Source organism: Ranitomeya variabilis, chromosome 2 (assembly GCF_051348905.1).
Source record: "Ranitomeya variabilis isolate aRanVar5 chromosome 2, aRanVar5.hap1, whole genome shotgun sequence".
Classification (NCBI taxonomy): Eukaryota; Metazoa; Chordata; class Amphibia; order Anura; family Dendrobatidae; genus Ranitomeya; species Ranitomeya variabilis.
In genome coordinates, this window is record NC_135233.1 from 508,856,071 (window position 1) to 508,876,174 (window position 20,104).

General features: G+C 49.7%; 1 long non-coding RNA gene across 1 annotated transcript in view; it reads right to left on the minus strand.

The window, feature by feature from the left end:
* The window catches only part of LOC143809675 (uncharacterized), a 133,329-nt gene extending 114,307 nt beyond the window's left edge, over positions 1-19,022 (minus strand). The window contains exon 1 of the long non-coding RNA XR_013222387.1: positions 18,899-19,022. This is a non-coding gene — a long non-coding RNA (uncharacterized LOC143809675). The remainder of the gene's footprint in view (positions 1-18,898) is intronic.
* Between the last annotated feature and the right edge of the window lie 1,082 nt (positions 19,023-20,104).

Below are 20,104 nucleotides of genomic sequence, written 5' to 3' on the forward strand. Positions count from 1 at the left end.
GGGGCATTGTGTCGGCCAGGGCTGCCGCAGAGGCGCAGCCAGCCAAACAATGATGCCAGAAGACGGGCAGCGCTACCAAGGTGGTTGCAGCGTGTCATTACAAAGGAAAGTCACACCTCCGGGACGGTTAAATGGTCACACAGAGGACACATTTTAGACGTGTTTTCAGTTCCACATGTGCGAGGAGAATACGTTTATGAGCCACCTTGCACACATGCAGCATTACCGCTGTACAAGGTGGCTGTAAAACATACAAACGCCTGGGGGAGGGGGGACAGGTTCCCTTCAATTTCAGTTCTTGTGTCTGCGTGGCTTTTGCAGGACACGATGCCGGCTACACAGCAGGGGAACAGCTGGCGGTGCTGAACCCCACTGACACATTGGCTGGTGTTTTTCTCTGTGCAGCTAGCAGTACCGGGCCCCAACTAGCGGTGTTAGAGCCCAGGGTCAGCAGGAGGAGGAGAGGGAGCAGAGTGTAGGCCGAAGCCTGCAGTGGCGGCAGCTTTGGGTCTGTTGTGTCTGCGTGGCAGTTGCAGGACACATTGCCGGCTGCACAGCAGGGGAACAGCTGGCGGTGCTGAACCCCACTGACACATTGGCTGGTGTTTTTCTCTGTGCAGCTAGCAGTACCGGGCCCCAACTGGCGGTGTTGGAGCCCGGGCTCTGCAGGGGGAGCAGAGTGTAGGCCGAAGCCTAATTGAACCAATTTCAAAGGTAACGTTTAACCCCCCCTCAGGGGTTACAAAGTAGAAGAGCCACAGCTTAAGCAGCAGTAGTGCTGCACAAGTCAAAGGTTGCTCTTTTAATTTTGCTCCTTGCACACGCTGAAAGGAACACGTATAACATTTAGGCCCTTACACAGTCAAACTGATTTTGATGCGTGAGTTCCCTTCGTAAAGAGACGCAGTACAGCTGGCAAAAATGCCACCTTGGTGCTTTGCGCGGCCTCCTGAGCATCGTTATTTGTTGCACAGGAGTCTGCGCTTTTGTGTTATCCCTTGGCCTTGTGCTGTTAGCGCTGCCCATCCTCTGACATCATGTAATGTCGGCCGTTGCGGTTTGCGATGACCATGAATCCAAGCCCCGCAGTGTCTTAACATTGTTAAAACACTGCGGGGCTGGGATTCATGGCCTGGCGCAGTACATATGTTCGCCTCTCGCTTGGGTTCTTACACCCGCTTCAGACTATGCGGCGTCAGCTGATCCCTTATCGCATGCCACGGCCATGAAGACGCACAGTGCGAAGAAGGCGGAAGGAGATGAGGGACAGGCGAAGAAATGCACCGTTCATGCCCATCAATCACACCCTCGCAGTCCAAATAAAAAAGACACCGAGGGGCGTTGTGTGGGGTAAGGCGGCCGCAGAGGCGCAGGCAGCCAAACAATGATGCCAGAAGACGGGCAGCGCTACCAAGGAGCTTGTTGCGTGTCAATACAAAGGAAAATCACACCTGAGGGACGTTTTAATGGTCGCAGCGGACTCATTTTAGACGTGTTCAGTTCAACATGGGCAAGGAGAATACGTTTATGAGCCACCTTGCACACATGCAGCATTACTGTCGTACAAGGCGGCTGTAAAACGTAAAAACGCCTGGGGGAGGGGGGACAGGTTTCCTTCAATTTCAGTTCTTGTGTCTGCGTGGCTGTTGCAGGACACGTTGCCGGCTACACAGCAGGGGAACAGCTGGCGGTGCTGAACCCCACTGACACATTGGCTGGTGTTTGGCTCTGTGCAGCCAGCACATCTGGGCCCCAACTGGCGGTGTTAGAGCCCAGGGTCAGCAGGAGGAGGAGAGGGATTAGAGTGTAGGCTGAAGCCTGCACTGGAGCAAGTTGAAAGGGAAACTTTAACCCCCCCCCCAAGCGTTTGTAGCTGAAAGAGCCATCGTGTACAGCACTAATGCTGGAAAAGGTAAACTTAGCTCTTTTAATTATGGTCCTTGCACATGCTGAACCTAACACTTATGAAAAGTGTCCCCTCCTACCGTGATACCGTCCGGTTGGTGGAACTTTCCTTTGTGATGTGACGCAGCACAGCCGTCATTCTTACCCCCTTGGCGCCGTGCGCCGCCTCCTCAGCGTTGTTTGAATCAGTCCCGGAGCCTGCGCTGTTAGGTTAGCCCTTGGCCATGCACACATTTTGCGCTGCCCGTCTTCTGACATCATTTGGTGTCAGACTGGCTGCGCCTGTGCGGCTGCGCTGGCCGAAAGCCTGCCTCGCAGTGTCGTCTAATGTAATCCCACCGCGGGCCTGGGATCCGTGGCCATGCGCAGTGCATATCCTCACCTCTCACTCCCCTCCCTACGGCTTCTTCAGACTGTGCGGTGTCACGGCCGTGGCATGCTATTAGGGACCAGCTGACACCACACAGTCTGAAGAAGCCGTAGGGAGATGAGTGAGAGGTGGAGGTTCAGATATGCACTGCGCATGTCCATGGATCTCAGGCCCCCAGTGGGATTAAATCAGAAGACACTGCGAAGCGGGCTCTCGGCCAGCGCGGCCGCACAGGCGCAGCCAGCCTGACACCAAATGATGTCAGAAGACGGGCAGCGCAAAATGTGTGCATGGCCAAGGGCTAACCTAACAGCGCAGGCTCCGGGACTGATTCAAACAACGCTGAGGAGGCGGCGCACGGCGCCAAGAGGGTAAGAATGACGGCTGTGCTGCGTCACATCACAAAGGAAAGTTCCACCAACCGGACGGTATCACGGTAGGAGGGGACACTTTTCATAAGTGTTAGGTTCAGCATGTGCAAGGAGCACCACGAAAAGAGGCACTTTTTCCCTTTGCATCATTACTGCTGCACAAGGTGGCTCCTTCAGTAACAAACGCCTGGGGGGGGGGACAGGTTCCCTTAAATTTAACTTGTTGTGCCTGCGTGGCGGTCGCAGTACACGTTGCCGTATACACAGCAGGGGAACAGCTGGCGGTGCTGAACCCCACTAACACATTGGCGAGGTGTTTGGCTCTGTGCGGACAGCACTTCTGGACAACAACTAGCGGTGTTGGAGCCCAGGGACAGGTGGAGGAGGAGGAGGTGGAGGAGGTAGGAGGGATTGCCACACACACAGCAGGGGAACAGCTGACGTTACTGAACCCCAATAACAGAGGAGGGACTGTAGGGACTGTGCGGACAGCACTTCTGGACGGCAACTAGCGGTGTTGGAGCCCAGGGACAGGTGGAGGAGGAGGAGGTGGAGGAGGTAGGAGGAGGTAGGAGGGATTGCCACACACACAGCTGGGGAACAGCTGACGTTACTGAACCCCAATAACAGAGGAGGGACTGTAGGGACTGTGCGGACAGCACTTCTGGACGGCAACTAGCGGTGTTGGAGCCCAGGGACAGGTGGAGGAGGAGGAGGTGGAGGAGGTAGGAGGGATTGCCACACACACAGCAGGGGAACAGCTGACGTTACTGAACCCCAATAACAGAGGAGGGACTGTAGGGACTGTGCGGACAGCACTTCTGGACGGCAACTAGCGGTGTTGGAGCCCAGGGACAGGTGGAGGAGGAGGAGGTGGAGAAGGTAGGAGGAGGTAGGAGGGATTGCCACACACACAGCTGGGGAACAGCTGACGTTACTGAACCCCAATAACAAAGGAGGGACTGTAGGGACTGTGCGGACAGCACTTCTGGATGGCAACTAGCGGTGTTGGAGCCCAGGGACAGGTGGAGGAGGAGGAGGTGGAGGAGGTAGGAGGAGGTAGGAGGGATTGCCACACACACAGCTGGGGAACAGCTGATGTTACTAAACCCCAATAACAGAGGAGGGACTGTAGGGACTGTGCAGACAGCACTTCTGGACGGCAACTAGCGGTGTTGGTGCCCAGGGACAGGTGGAGGAGGAGGAGGTGGAGGAGGTAGGAGGAGGTAGGAGGGATTGCCACACACACAGCTGGGGAACAGCTGACGTTACTGAACCCCAATAACAGAGGAGCGACTGTTGGGACTGTGCGGACAGCACTTCTGGACGGCAACTAGCGGTGTTGGAGCCCAGGGACAGGTGGAGGAGGAGGAGGTGGAGGAGGTAGGAGGAGGTAGGAGGGATTGCCACACACACAGCTGGGGAACAGCTGACGTTACTGAACCCCAATAACAGAGGAGCGACTGTTGGGACTGTGCGGACAGCACTTCTGGACGGCAACTAGCGGTGTTGGAGCCCAGGGACAGGTGGAAAAGCAGAGGAACACAATGTAGGCCGAAGCCTGATTGGAGAAAGTCGAAAGGGAACCTTTAACCCCCCCCCAAGGCGTTTGTAGCTGAAAGAGCCAGCTTGTGCAGCACAAAAGATGCAAAAGGAAAAGGTGGCTCTTTTCATTATGCTCCTTGCAAACACAGAACTAAACACTTATAAAATGTGTCCCCTGAAACCGTGAGACCGTCCCGGAGGTGGGACTTTCCTTCGTAATATGACGCAGCACAGCCGTCATTCTTACCCCCCCGGCGCCGTGCCCCGGCTCCTCAGCGTTGTTTGATTCCGTCCCGGAGCCTGCACTGTTATGTTATCCCGTGGCCAGGCACACTTAGCGCTGCCCGTCTTCTGACATCATTTGGTGTCAGGATGGCTGCGCCTGTGCGGCCGCGCTGGCCGAGAGCCCGCCTCGCAGTGTCGTCTAATGTAATCCCACCGCGGGCCTGGGATCCGTGGCCATGCGCAGTGCATATCCTCGCCTCTCACTCCCCTCCCTACGGCTTCTTAAGACTGTGCGGTGTCACGGCCGTGGCATGCTATTAGGGACCAGCTGACACCGCACAGTCTGAAGAAGCCGTAGGGAGATGAGTGAGAGGTGGAGGTTCAGATATGCACTGCGCATGTCCATGGATCTCAGGCCCCCAGTGGGATTAAATCAGAAGACACTGCGAGGCGGGCTCTCGGCCAGCGCGGCCGCACAGGCGCAGCCATCCTGACACCAAATGATGTCAGAAGACGGGCAGCGCTAAGTGTGCCTGGCCACGGGATAACATAACAGCGCAGGCTCCGGGACGGAATCATACAACGCTGAGGAGCCGGGGCACGGCTCCAAGGGGGTAGGAATGACGGCTGTGCTGCGTCATATTACGAAGGAAAGTCCCACCTCTGGGACGGTTTTACGGTATCAGTGGACACATTTTATAAGTGTTAAGTTCTGCGTGTGCAAGGAGCTAAACAAAAATAGCTACCTTTTCCTTGTGCAGCATTACTGCTGCACAAGGTGGCTCTTTCAGTAACAAACGCCTTGGGGGGGGGGGGACAGATTCCCTTACATTTCAGTTGTTGTGTCAGCGTGGCGGTCGCAGGACACATTGCCGGCTACACAGCTGGGGATCAGCTGACGTTACTGAAACCCAATAACACTGGGTCGTATGTTTTGACTGTGCAGACGGCACTTCTGAGCCTCAACTGGCGGTGTTGGAGCCCAGGAATTTAAGTTCAGGTGGTAGAAAGATGAACACAACAGGAGACCTGGATAACGTAGACAGTGACCTAATTATTTAATCAGGAAGAGGAGTGGCAAATTCCTGCGAGATCCAGGCCTTGTTCATTTTCAGGAAAGTAAGCCGGTCAACGTTATCGGAGGATAGTCGCATGCGACGGTCAGTTAGTACACCACCTGCAGCACTAAAGACACGTTCCGATAATACACTGGCCGCAGGGCAAGACAGCACCTCCAATGCATACTGGCTTAGCTCTGGCCATGTATCCAGCTTTGAGACCCAAAACTTGAAAGGTGAAGAGCCGTCTGGGAGTACAGCAAGAGGGCAAGACATGTAGTCTGTCACCATCTGACGGAACCGTTGCCTCCTGCTGACTGGAGCCATCTGTGATGGTGTAGACTTTTGTGGCGGGCACAGAAAACTGTGCCACAGTTGGGCCATACTGGTCTTGCCTTGGGCAGAGGCACTGCTTCTGCTCCCTCTTTGTGCAGAGCCTCCACCACTGCCTGGACGCACTGAGCTGCTTTGGAATGCACTAGCAGCACTTCTCTCAGTTGGAATGGAGAAGATGATGGAATTCACCAGTGTGTCTTGGTACTCCCGCATTTTTCGCTCCCGGTTCAACGGTGTGATGAGGCTTTCTACGTTGTCCCGGTAGCGAGGATCGAGGTGGTTGAGCACCCAATAATCAGACATGTTGAGAATGTGGGCGATGCGGCGGTCGTTTCTCAGGCACTGCAGCATGTAATCCACCATGTGCTGCAGACTGCCAACTGCCCAAGAAACGCTGTCCCCTGCTGGAGGCGTGATCTCTGCCCGCTCGTCATCACCCCACCCTCGCTGTACACACTGAGTACTGGACAATTGTGTAACTCCCTCCTCTGGACGGATGTCTTCCTCCTCCATTGACTCCTCCTCATCCTCCTCACAAACTGTCCCCTGCCTACGCGTTTGTGAGGAACCACGTGGCGCTGACTGTCCAGAAGATGATGGAAATGGTGAATCCTCATCCTCCACCTCTTCCACAACATCATCCCTTAGCGCTTGCAGTGATTTTTCAAGCAGGCAGATAAGGGGGACAGTCATGCTGACTAGTCATCTGCACTCGCCATCCGCATGGAATAATCAAAGGGACGCAAAACCTGGCAGACGTCATTCATAGTGGCCCACTCTGTGGTTGTGAAGTCTGTACGGCGCTGAGTGCGACTTCTTTGCGCCTGAAGCAGCTGGTACTCCATTACAGCTTGCTGCTGCTCACACAACCGCTCCAACATATGTAACGTGGAATTCCACCTGGTAGGTAGGTCACATATGATGCGATGTTCCGGCAGGCGGTGTCGGCGCTGCAGAGCCGCAATGCGCGCTTTTGCCGTGCTGGAACGCCGCAAGTGAGCACACTCTAGGCGGACCTTGTGCAGCAGTGCATCAAGATCCGGATAGTCCCTCAAAAAACTCTGCACGACCAAATTGAGCACATGTGCCAGACATGGGATGTGAGTGAGGTTGCCGAGGCCCAGAGCTGCCACCAGATTTCGGCCATTATCACACACTACCATGCCTGGCTGGAGATTCGCTGGCACAAACCACACATCGCTCTCCTGCTTGATGGCATTCCAGAGCTCCTGCGCTGTGTGGCTTCGATTCCCCAAATAAATTAATTTCAAGACGGCCTGTTGACGTTTGGCCATGGCTGTGCTCATGTCGGTCGTAACAGGTAAACGTTCATCACGGGTCCATGTGGAGGTGGACTGTGACGGCTCCTGCAGCGATGATTCTGAGGAACTGGTGTAAGAGGAGGAGTCAATGCGTACAGAATGGATTCCTGCAATCCTTGGAGTGGGCAGGACACGTCCTGCGCCACTCGCACGATCTGTACCCGGCTCAACGACATTAACCCAATGGGCAGTGAGGGAAAGGTATCGCCCCTGTCCATGTTGACTGGTCCACGCATCGGTGGTGAGGTGGACCTTGCTACTGACGGCGTTCAGTAGCGCGTGTTTTATGTGTCCCTCCACATGCTTGTGCAGGGCAGGGACGGCTTGCCTGCTGAAGTAAAAGCGGCTGGGCACATTGTACTGTGGGACTGCCAATGACATCAAGTCACGGAAGCTGTCAGTCTCCACCAGCCTGAATGACAGCATTTCCAGTGACAGAAGTTTGGCAATGCCTGCAGTCAGAGCCTATGCTCGTGGGTGGTTTGACGAGAAAGGCCGCCTTTTCTCCCATGCCTGTACTACCGATGGCTGTAGACTGGGCTGGGAGTGTGTGGATGACTGGGAAAGTAGTGCTGCGGGTGGAATTACAGCGGGTCTCTGGACAACAGGGCCAGAGGTTCTTCCACGGCGATCCTGGGAGGAAGCCGAACCAGCTGCGTGTGAGCTGGAGGAAGAGGCAACACGAGCTGAAGAGGTGGTAGCTGCCGCTGTTGGTTGGCCTAGCTCTTCAGTGTGTTTTTCTAACTCCGCCGGGTGCCTGGTGCGCACATATTTCCACATGTTGGAGGTATTGAGGTTGCTGACATTTTTCCCTCTTTTGACTTTGTGATGACACACCTTGCATTTGACATAGCAAATGTCATCTGCAACTGTGTCAAAAAAGGACCAGGCACTGCAAGTCTTGGGAGCGCCCTTTTTGGCTTTTGGAAGAGACATGCTCCTAACGGGTGCCAAAGCGGAGGCTGCAGGATCCGCAGTTTTCCCCTCCCTCTCCCTCTTTGGGCCGTACGGGGAATCTCTTCCTCAGAGCTGCTCCCACCACCTTCCTGTCCCTCACGCCAAGATGGGTCAAGGACCTCATCATCTACACTACCCTCTGCCCCCAACTGCTCCTCCTGGGTAGTCTCAGCAGCAGAGCACGCACCAGTAAGTGGCACCTGAGTGTCATCATCAGCTGATGCGGCCTGCGATGTGGTGAACGGAGCCACTGGCCCACCCGCCTCTTCAGAGGCAGAGAGAAAAAGCTGTTGGGCATCACTGCACCCTGCCTCTTCTTCCATTTCTCCAATGCTGCTTGGCTGGCCCCCTGTTTCCAAGCCAAGAGATTCAGAGAACAGAAGTAGAGACGGCTCCTTGTTGTGAATTTGCTTTTTGCTCCCTCTAGTGGTTACTAGTTTTTTTGACTCTGGTTTTTCTGTCATTCCTTTTATCCGCACCTGGGTCGTTAGTTAGGGGTGTTGCTATATAAGCTCCCTGGACCTTCAGTTCAATGCCTGGCAACGTAGTTATCAGAGCTAGTCTGCTGTGCTCTTGTCTACTGATCCTGGTTCCAGTTATATCAGCTAAGTCTGCCTTTTGCTTTTTGCTATTTGTTTTGGTTTTGTATTTTTGTCCAGCTTGTTCCAAATCTACATCCTGACCTTTACTGGAAGCTCTAGGGGGCTGGTGTTCTCCCCCCGGACCGTTAGACGGTTCGGGGGTTCTTGAATTTCCAGTGTGGATTTTGATAGGGTTTTTGTTGACCATATAAGTTACCTTTCTTTATTCTGCTATCAGTAAGCGGGCCTCTCTGTGCTAAACCTGGTTCATTTCTGTGTTTGTCATTTCCTCTTACCTCACCGTCATTATTTGTGGGGGGCTTCTATCCAGCTTTGGGGTCCCCTTCTCTGGAGGCAAGAAAGGTCTTTGTTTTCCTCTACTAGGGGTAGCTAGATTCTCCGGCTGGCGCGTGTCATCTAGAATCAACGTAGGAATGATCCCCGGCTACTTCTAGTGTTGGCGTTAGGAGTAGATATATGGTCAACCCAGTTACCACTGCCCTATGAGCTGGATTTTTGTATTCTGCAGACTTCCACGTTCCTCTGAGACCCTCGCCATTGGGGTCATAACAGTTTGCCAGGCCAGTATTAAATGTTTAATGCATTGCAGAAGAGGGATTATAAGAAAGAAGATTCTGAGTTTTTTTTTTTTTTTTTTCTTCTTCCCCTTTACCTCAGAGTGGCTATGCTTGCTGCAGACATGAATGTCCAGACCTTGATTACAAGTGTGGACCAGCTGGCTACTCGTTTGCAGGGCATACAAGACTATGTTATCAGAAATCCTATGTCAGAACCTAAAATACCGATTCCTGAACTGTTTTCCGGAGACAGGTTTAAGTTTAGGAATTTCGTGAATAATTGTAAATTGTTTTTGTCCCTGAGACCCTGTTCATCTGGAGATTCTGCTCAGCAAGTAAAAATTGTTATTTCGTTCTTACGGGGCGACCCTCAGGATTGGGCTTTTTCGCTGGCACCAGGAGATCCGGCATTGGCTGATCTTGATGCGTTTTTTCTGGCGCTCGGTTTACTTTATGAGGAACCCAATCTTGAGATTCAGGCAGAAAAGGCCTTGCTGGCTATGTCTCAGGGGCAGGACGAGGCTGAAGTGTATTGCCAAAAATTTCGGAAATGGTCCGTGCTGACACATTGGAACGAGTGTGCACTGGCCGCTAATTTTAGAAATGGCCTTTCTGAAGCCATTAAGAATGTTATGGTGGGTTTTCCCATTCCCACAGGTCTGAATGATACTATGGCACTGGCTATTCAAATTGACCGGCGGTTGCGGGAGCGAAAAACCGCAAATTCCCTCATGGTGTTGTCTGAACAGACACCTATTTCGGTGCAATGTGATAGAAAAACCGCAAATTCCCTCATGGTATTGTCTGAACAGACACCTGATTTAATGCAATGTGATAGAATCCTGACTAGAAATGAGCGGAAAATTCATAGACGCCGGAATGGCTTGTGCTACTACTGTGGTGATTCTACACATGTTATCTCAGCATGCTCTAAACGTATAGCTAAGGTTGTTAGTCCTGTCACCGTTGGTAATTTGCAACCTAAATTTATTCTGTCTGTAACTTTGATTTGCTCACTGTCATCTTATCCTGTCATGGCGTTTGTAGATTCAGGTGCTGCCCTGAGTCTCATGGATCTCTCATTTGCTAAGCGCTGTGGGTTTACTCTTGAACCATTAGAAAATCCTATTCCTCTTAGGGGTATTGATGCTACACCATTGGCAGCAAATAAACCGCAGTATTGGACACAGGTTACCATGTGCATGACTCCTGAACACCGCGAGGTGATACGTTTCCTGGTTTTACATAAAATGCATGATTTGGTTGTTTTAGGGCTGCCATGGTTACAGACCCATAATCCAGTCCTGGACTGGAAGGCTATGTCAGTCTCAAGTTGGGGCTGTCGTGGTATTCATGAGGATTCCCTGCCTGTGTCTATTGCTTCTTCTACGCCTTCGGAAGTTCCGGAGTATTTGTCTGATTATCAGGATGTCTTCAGTGAGTCTGAGTCCAGTGCACTGCCTCCTCATAGGGACTGTGACTGTGCTATAGATTTGATCCCAGGCAGTAAATTTCCTAAGGGAAGACTGTTTAATCTGTCGGTACCTGAACATACCGCTATGCGTTCATATATCAAGGAGTCTCTGGAGAAAGGACATATTCGTCCGTCTTCTTCCCCTCTTGGTGCGGGATTCTTTTTTGTGGCTAAAAAGGACGGATCTTTGAGACCTTGTATTGATTATCGGCTTTTAAATAAGATCACTGTCAAATTTCAGTATCCTTTACCGCTGTTGTCTGACTTGTTTGCCCGGATTAAGGGTGCCAAGTGGTTCACCAAGATAGACCTTCGTGGTGCGTACAACCTTGTGCGCATTAAGCAAGGTGATGAATGGAAAACCGCATTCAATACGCCCGAAGGTCATTTTGAGTACTTGGTGATGCCTTTTGGGCTCTCCAATGCGCCTTCAGTTTTTCAGTCCTTTATGCATGACATTTTCCGGAAGTATCTGGATAAATTTTTGATTGTTTATCTGGATGATATTTTTGTTTTTTCTGATAATTGGGATTCGCATGTGGAGCAGGTCAGGTTGGTCTTTAAAATTTTGCGTGAAAATTCTTTGTTTGTCAAGGGCTCAAAGTGTCTCTTTGGTGTACAGAAGGTTCCCTTTTTGGGGTTCATTTTTTCCCCTTCTGCTGTGGAGATGGACCCAGTCAAGGTCCGAGCTATTCTTGATTGGACTCAGCCCTCGTCAGTTAAGAGTCTTCAGAAGTTCTTGGGCTTCGCTAACTTCTACCGTCGTTTTATCGCTAATTTTTCTAGCATTGTGAAACCTTTGACGGATATGACCAAGAAGGGCTCCGATGTAGCTAACTGGGCTCCTGCTGCCGTGGAGGCTTTCCAGGAGTTGAAACGCCGGTTTACTTCGGCGCCTGTTTTGTGCCAGCCTGACGTCTCACTTCCCTTTCAGGTTGAGGTGGATGCTTCAGAGATTGGGGCAGGGGCCGTTTTGTCGCAGAGAGGCCCTGGTTGCTCTCTTATGAAACCTTGTGCCTTTTTCTCTAGGAAGTTTTCGCCTGCCGAGCGAAATTATGATGTGGGCAATCGGGAGTTGTTGGCCATGAAATGGGCATTTGAGGAGTGGCGTCATTGGCTCGAGGGTGCTAAGCATCGTGTGGTGGTCTTGACTGATCACAAAAATCTGATGTATCTCGAGTCTGCTAAACGCCTTAATCCGAGACAGGCCCGCTGGTCATTGTTTTTCTCCCGCTTTGATTTTGTTGTCTCGTATTTACCAGGTTCAAAGAATGTGAAGGCCGATGCTCTTTCTAGGAGCTTTGTGCCTGATGCTCCTGGAGTCGCTGATCCTGTTGGTATTCTTAAAGATGGAGTTATCTTGTCAGCTATTTCTCCGGATCTGCGACGTGTGTTGCAGAGATTTCAGGCTGATAGGCCTGAGTCTTGTCCACCTGACAGACTGTTTGTCCCGGATAAGTGGACCAGCAGAGTCATTTCCGAGGTTCATTCCTCGGTGTTGGCAGGTCACCCGGGCATTTTTGGCACCAGAGATCTGGTGGCCAGGTCCTTTTGGTGGCCTTCCTTGTCAAGGGATGTGCGGTCATTTGTGCAGTCCTGTGGGACTTGTGCTCGAGCTAAGCCTTGCTGTTCTCGTGCCAGCGGTTTGCTCTTGCCCTTGCCTGTCCCGAAGAGACCTTGGACACATATCTCCATGGATTTCATTTCTGATCTTCCGCTATCTCAGGGCATGTCCGTTATCTGGGTGATATGTGATCGCTTCTCCAAGATGGTCCATTTGGTTCCTTTGCCTAAGCTGCCTTCCTCTTCCGATCTGGTTCCTGTGTTTTTCCAGAACGTGGTTCGTTTGCACGGCATCCCTGAGAATATTGTGTCAGACAGAGGATCCCAGTTCGTTTCCAGGTTCTGGCGATCCTTTTGTAGTAGGATGGGCATTGATTTGTCGTTTTCGTCTGCTTTCCATCCTCAGACTTATGGACAGACGGAGCGAACCAATCAGACTTTGGAGGCTTATTTGAGGTGTTTTGTCTCTGCTGATCAGGACGATTGGGTGACATTCTTGCCGTTGGCTGAGTTTGCCCTTAATAATCGGGCTAGTTCCGCCACCTTGGTTTCGCCTTTTTTCTGCAACTCTGGTTTCCATCCTCGCTTTTCTTCGGGTCATGTGGAGCCTTCTGACTGTCCTGGGGTGGATTCTGTGGTGGATAGGTTGCAGCAGATCTGGAATCATGTGGTGGACAACTTGAAGTTGTCACAGGAGAAGGCTCAGCGCTTTGCCAACCGCCGCCGCGGTGTGGGTCCCCGACTACGCGTTGGGGATTTGGTATGGCTTTCTTCCCGCTTTGTTCCTATGAAGGTCTCCTCTCCCAAATTTAAACCTCGTTTTATTGGGCCTTACAAGATATTGGAAATCCTTAATCCTGTATCTTTTCGTCTGGATCTTCCTGTGTCGTTTGCTATTCACAATGTATTTCATAGGTCCTTGTTGCGGCGGTACATTGTGCCTGTAGTTCCTTCTGCTGAGCCTCCTGCTCCGGTGTTGGTTGAGGGCGAGTTGGAGTACGTGGTGGAGAAGATCTTGGATTCTCGCCTCTCCAGGCGGCGGCTTCAGTACCTGGTCAAGTGGAAGGGCTATGGTCAGGAGGATAATTCCTGGGTGGTCGCCTCTGATGTTCATGCGGCCGATTTAGTTCGTGCCTTTCATGCCGCTCATCCTGATCGCCCTGGTGGTCGTGGTGAGGGTTCGGTGACCCCTCACTAAGGGGGGGGGGGTACTGTTGTGAATTTGCTTTTTGCTCCCTCTAGTGGTTACTAGTTTTTTTGACTCTGGTTTTTCTGTCATTCCTTTTATCCGCACCTGGGTCGTTAGTTAGGGGTGTTGCTATATAAGCTCCCTGGACCTTCAGTTCAATGCCAGGCAACGTAGTTATCAGAGCTAGTCTGCTGTGCTCTTGTCTACTGATCCTGGTTCCAGTTATATCAGCTAAGTCTGCCTTTTGCTTTTTGCTATTTGTTTTGGTTTTGTATTTTTGTCCAGCTTGTTCCAAATCTACATCCTGACCTTTACTGGAAGCTCTAGGGGGCTGGTGTTCTCCCCCCGGACCGTTAGACGGTTCGGGGGTTCTTGAATTTCCTGTGTGGATTTTGATAGGGTTTTTGTTGACCATATAAGTTACCTTTCTTTATTCTGCTATCAGTAAGCGGGCCTCTCTGTGCTAAACCTGGTTCATTTCTGTGTTTGTCATTTCCTCTTACCTCACCGTCATTATTTGTGGGGGGCTTCTATCCAGCTTTGGGGTCCCCTTCTCTGGAGGCAAGAAAGGTCTTTGTTTTCCTCTACTAGGGGTAGCTAGATTCTCCGGCTGGCGCGTGTCATCTAGAATCAACGTAGGAATGATCCCCGGCTACTTCTAGTGTTGGCGTTAGGAGTAGATATATGGTCAACCCAGTTACCACTGCCCTATGAGCTGGATTTTTGTATTCTGCAGACTTCCACGTTCCTCTGAGACCCTCGCCATTGGGGTCATAACAGCTCCTGTCCTGGGCTCTCTGTCTGCCTGGGCAATTTGGCAGGTGGTGAAGAGACAGATGGCTGCTCTCCAGTGCTCTGTGTCTGAGAGGATGTGGCATTAATTGAAGTTGATGCATTAGCTGCCATCCATCCGACAACGGCTTCAATTTGTTCTTCACGCAGCAGCGGTGTACGGCGCTCTGCCACAAAGCTGCGCATGAATGACTGTTCCCTGGTGAAAGTGGGTGCTGATGAGTCACCGGTGCCCGCAGCAGGCACAGAATCCCCACGTCCCCTCCCTGCTCCGCGCCCACGCCCACGCCCACGTGCCTTACTCACTGCCTTCTTCATCTTGGTTGACTGATAAAGATAAGCAGAAAAGTACTAACGGCTTTGTGTGCTTATTCCTGAACAACTCCTCCTAACAGGTATAAGAAACACTAATTTTCTAAAGTGTGGACTAGACTTTAATATGAGCTAATGTGGCCAAAACAAATGTAAAGTGGTGTCACTGGTGTGTTTGGTGAACTTTATTATTTATTTATTTTTTGGGGGCTGAACTGACAACAGATAGAGCTGCAGTCACACGGAGACCGTGCAGACAGCCGTAAACGGCGCTGCAAGGCCCAAAAACCCTCCTCTACGTTATCCTATGTAGTGTTTTTCCACAAGTTAGCTGGAGACGGGTGGAAAGACACTAATAGGAATTTTTTGAAAAAATGTGCAGCAGCCTGCACTACTTAAAACAAAATGAAAATTGATTTTGCGGTATGACGCAGTGAAGAACCCTGAGCTGGAGACAACCAGGCTATGGCTGCTCACAGACTACAGGGCGAGCTGCAGTCACACGGAGACCGTGCAGACAGCCGTAAACGGCGCTGCAAGGCCCAAAAACCCTCCTCTATGTTATCCTATGTAGTGTTTTTCCACAAATTAGCTGGAGACGGGTGGAAAGACACTAATAGGAATTTTTTGAAAAAATGTGCAGCAGCCTGCACTACTTAAAACAAAATGAAAATTGATTTTGCGGTATGACGCAGTGAAGAACCCTGAGCTGGAGACAACCAGGCTATGGCTGCTCACAGACTACAGGGCGAGCTGCAGTCACACGGAGACCGTGCAGACAGCCGTAAACGGCGCTGCAAGGCCCAAAAACCCTCCTCTACGTTATCCTATGTAGTGTTTTCCACAAATTAGCTGGAGACGGGTGGAAAGACACTGATAGGATTTTTTGTTAAAAATTAGCAGCAGACTACACTACTTGGAAAAAAAAAAAAAAAAAGAACAGTATGAGGCAATGAACCACCCTCCCTGAACTGAATACAACCAGCTATGGATGGCCTATGTGGCTGCACTCAGACTAGAGAGTGGGCTGCACTCACACACACACACACACAGACCTTGCAGATCGCTGTGAAAACAGCGCTACAAGGCAAAAGCAAGGTGAATAGTAGGTGAACACAGCGGTTGCTAAATTAGCCTTTGGAAAGCACAAAGAAGCAAATCGCTATCTCTAAACTGGCCCTCAGTCAGCAAACAGCGTCCTGTCACTAACTGAATTCACAGCAGAGTGATCGCAAAATGGCGCCAGCGACTTTTAAACTGCATCATGACATCATTTCAGCAGCCAATCACAGCCATGCCAGTAGTTTCATGCCCTCCATGCTGAACAGGATGTGCCCACACTTGGAATCATTCTCATTGGCTGAATTTGTGCATTTTGAATCTGGGAACTTCCGATTCCGGTATCCGATACGCGGCAAGTATCGGAATCCCGGTATCGGAATTCCGATACCGCAAGTATCGGCCGATACCCGAAACTTGCGGTATCGGAATGCTCAACACTAGTCCTGAATGTACGGCACGGGAGGACTCACACTCAGCCTCCGCACACTACAGCTTCCCGCCACCACTCTCTCTGTTCCCGCACACTGTTGCCATTTTATGCTCTTCACGCCCCTTGGTCTTAAGTTCAAAAGTCTGTCCAGAGAACTAAACTCTCCCCCCCTGCAACTCGGGTGACAGCACCGATGGTTCCGGACTTGTCCCAGACAAGGCATGCCAAGGCCGGCTCTCCTCCTTACACTTGCTCTGGTACGCTGCTATGCTAACCACACACATGTAGGAACCAGATGCTAAGCCAACGGCTAATTGCCCCCACTGACGCTGCCTGCCTATGTGTACAGTCCCAAGCTAGACAGAGGCACAACACTTGCAGACAGAGCAGTAGAGACTACGCTCACATAGCCATACATAAAATGATACTAGCGCAGCTGCCTGTGCCACTGGAGGCTTTTTATACGTAAGGCTCCACCCCAAACACTTACTCCCAGTCGAGCGAGACAGCGCATGCGAGCCAATCCAGAGATGCCACATCACCAGAGACAGAGATGTCTGACCACCAATAGGAAGACGCCACATCACGGACATGCTCAGTAAGATGATTTCTGGACTTAGCCTCCAGAGTGTCTGGTCGCTGCTGCCTATCGCTTGTTACCATAGACTTGGCTGGAGAGCCAGCGATAACCAAATGAACATCACGAGCCTGAGCAAGTCACTGGGACTGACATCTATGCTCAGCAGCACCCGCTGCTGCTAAAGTTGAATGGGAGACCGCAGAGGCAGATAATGCTTGGGATCTATCCCATGCAGTTGGAGAATCCCGATGCCAAACACTAGATACCATTTAATAAATCAGGGCAAGTGTTACTTATTGTTCTGATACATGTTGATACACAATGCTTCTATGCCTCTGCCTCAACGTGTTTCTCCTTGGGTGGGTCATCAGGAGGCTACAGTTGTTCAATAGGAGGTACAGATGCTGGGGGATAGTCAGGATCCCATGGTATCTAGCATTCCTTGCCTAGTTGTTGATTGTCTATTCTAGGTTCCCTATAGATATGTCAGCATAGGGCCTGCTAGATTCTAGATACAATGGGCTTCTGACTATCCTCCAGCATCTGTACCTCCTATTGAACAACTGTATCCTCCTGATGAACCATAAAAGGTGAAACGCATCGAGGCAGAGGCCTAGAAGCATTGCATATCAACATGCATCAAAACGATAAGTAACACTCGCCCTGATTTATTAAGTGGTATCTAGTATTCCTTCCCCACTTGTAGCCTAGTTGTTGATTGCCTAGTCTAGGCTCCCTGTAGACATATCAGTATAGGGCCTGTAGGGCAAGTGAGGGCCAGCCACTGTGAATCGGGGGTGCCAAACATTGTATTTAGGTTGCCAACCTCCGCTGGTAGGCAGGGATGTTGTAGTGGGCAGGAAAGGCATCCTAGGCCTTGTGTGGTAGTACATGGGATGTCTCCTATGTTAATTTAGTCCACTTGTCCCTCTGCTACCTTTCAATTCAATCCCTTATGCTCTGGTATATGTAGGAGGAGACGAAGATAGTGGCTCTCTATTGGAGTACTTGTGACTGTTTAAGGCTAAGTTCACATTAGCGCTTCTGTGCGCAGCGTATCATCTGCATACCAAAAAGCATGCCTACGCCTGCGCTTCATCTTATGCATGACGCAAACAAAAATTCTGTGTGTGCATGCGTTTAAATGCGTTTTACCATGCGCCTGCATTTTTTATGCGCATGGTGGAGGCGGTGACATCATTTTCTGGACATGTGCAGTCTAAAGTACGCATGCGTATTGAATGCATTCGTACGCATGTCATTGCGTACCAATGTGTTCCCATTGACAGTAATGCTTTTTTTGATGCAATCATCCGCAATCGTCTGCATGTGGACGATTGCGCAATATTTGACGCCTCAAAAAATGCTAAATGTTGCGTTTGCCGGAAATCACCGCACACCGCAAAATGACACATGCGTAAGCATCCAAAAGCATGTCCCTGCATACACCATGTTAAAGATATGTGCGCATGACGCATGCGGATGTATGCGGATCATAGACAGTGCACAGAAACGCCAATGTGAACTCGGCCTAGACATGGTTTATAAAAACAGTCATCATTTAAGTATGTTTTGAGATTATCTGTATTTCCATTACTATTTTTGCAAACTGAGGGTTTCATTAGGTGTTATTTTAGATTTCGTTAATAAACATATGTTTTAAGGGTTATATGTACATACAATAACTCCACTGCTACCTCACTACCACCAGAGTTGTTCCAACCCCCCAACCTACTGTCTCCTTCCTCTGAAGATTGTAAAACCCGGAGGGCAGGGTCCTCTCTTGCATCTGTACCAGTCTCCTAGTTTACTTTATTTCATGTAAACAATCTATACACACAAGGCCTATATCCACAAACAATCAAAATGAATATGTGGAAGAGAAGGAATGGATTCAGTGCCAAATAAATATGAAACTCATATAGAGACCAAGCACCACCAAGAATCAATAGATAAAAGGGTATCAAAACTTTATTGTAGACAATTATATAAAATACAAGGATGTGACAGAGGTAAGCCAAAAATAAGTGGGATCCCAATAAGCACCAGGCACCAACAGGTGTATAAGAATTAGAGACTAAGTAAATTGCTCAGTAGTTTGTATATACCCAATAGTATTAGTAATATAAGATCTAAAGTAGAAAAAAGTATATACCAGAGCAAATGCGCTCCAGAGGGGCTGTGTACCACATCTAGAGACAACCAAACAAAAGGGGACTAGGTCTGATCATACGATCATGGTCTTTACCTGAAAGTGCCTGGAGCCCTGCGATGCCCACCGTCCCCAACGCTCATTTCGGCGCTTCAGCCTTCTTCCGGGGGAGTGGCTGTAGTGGCTTCTTACTGATGGATTCTTAGTTCATCTCATTCTACAATGTAGTCAACAATGAATACAGAAATAAACAGCCTTAAAAGCCAAATGGTACAAAATGTTTTAAAAAGGCTAATTGCAAAAATTATTTTTAGCTGAAAATGCATTAATTGAAGTAAAAACAAAGCCACACAAGTGTCTATATCCTTTAAAGTGACTATATAGCAATCCACTGAGCGTGCAAGTGTTTTCAATGGGGAGATACGTCTTTGGTAGTGGATTATTTTCAGGGAGAATAAAAAGATGAGTACTGAAGTTCAAAAATTCAATAGACGGTTGTCTAAGGCTATGTTCACATAGCCTTTTTTTTGCTTCTTTCTTTCTGCAGCCAACCTGATCTTTTGGCAGTAAAACAGTTGCAGACGAAAAGTAGGTTTTGCTGGCGTTATTGCTGTTTTTGTTGTTGTCTTTTTGCATTATTCAGTGTCACAAAGTTCACTTTTGCTTCTACCATACAAGCTTGAACAATGCATGTTTTTGGCCACCAATGCAAGATGTATGTGACACCAGAAAATATTTTTGTAAAAAAGGGAAATTTGATCAAATTGTTTAGTGTAAAAAGGTTTTTTATGTCTGAAAAAATAGTGACTATTCTGAACAAAAAAGTTCATGTGTATATGAAAAGTGTGGGGGGAGTTTAATTGGTCAGGCGCAGTTTACCTAAAATATTGGCAGAACATTGTTCAATTTCACACATTGCTCAGGCATTATTTACTTTCACACGTTGGTCGGCCATTGAGTTTGTAGGGCATTGTTACCTTTCACACATGGATCAGCTATTAAGTTGGTAGGGCATTATTTACTTTCACACATTGGTTGGCCATTGACTTGGTAGGACATTGTTTACTTACACTCATATCACTAATTTAATTAAACTGTACTAATCCTAACTGCCAAGCTCCGGTGAGGAGACCAAGGCATTTGGATATAAACTTGACAAAATCACAAAAATAAATACGTTTTATATCTCACTGTGCCTACTTTTTTTTAACTAAAAACTCTGCCAAAACTGATGGCAAATTATTTTTTGCTGCATTTTTGGTCTTTCTCATTGCTTTGTAGGGATGAAAAAATGCTGCAAAA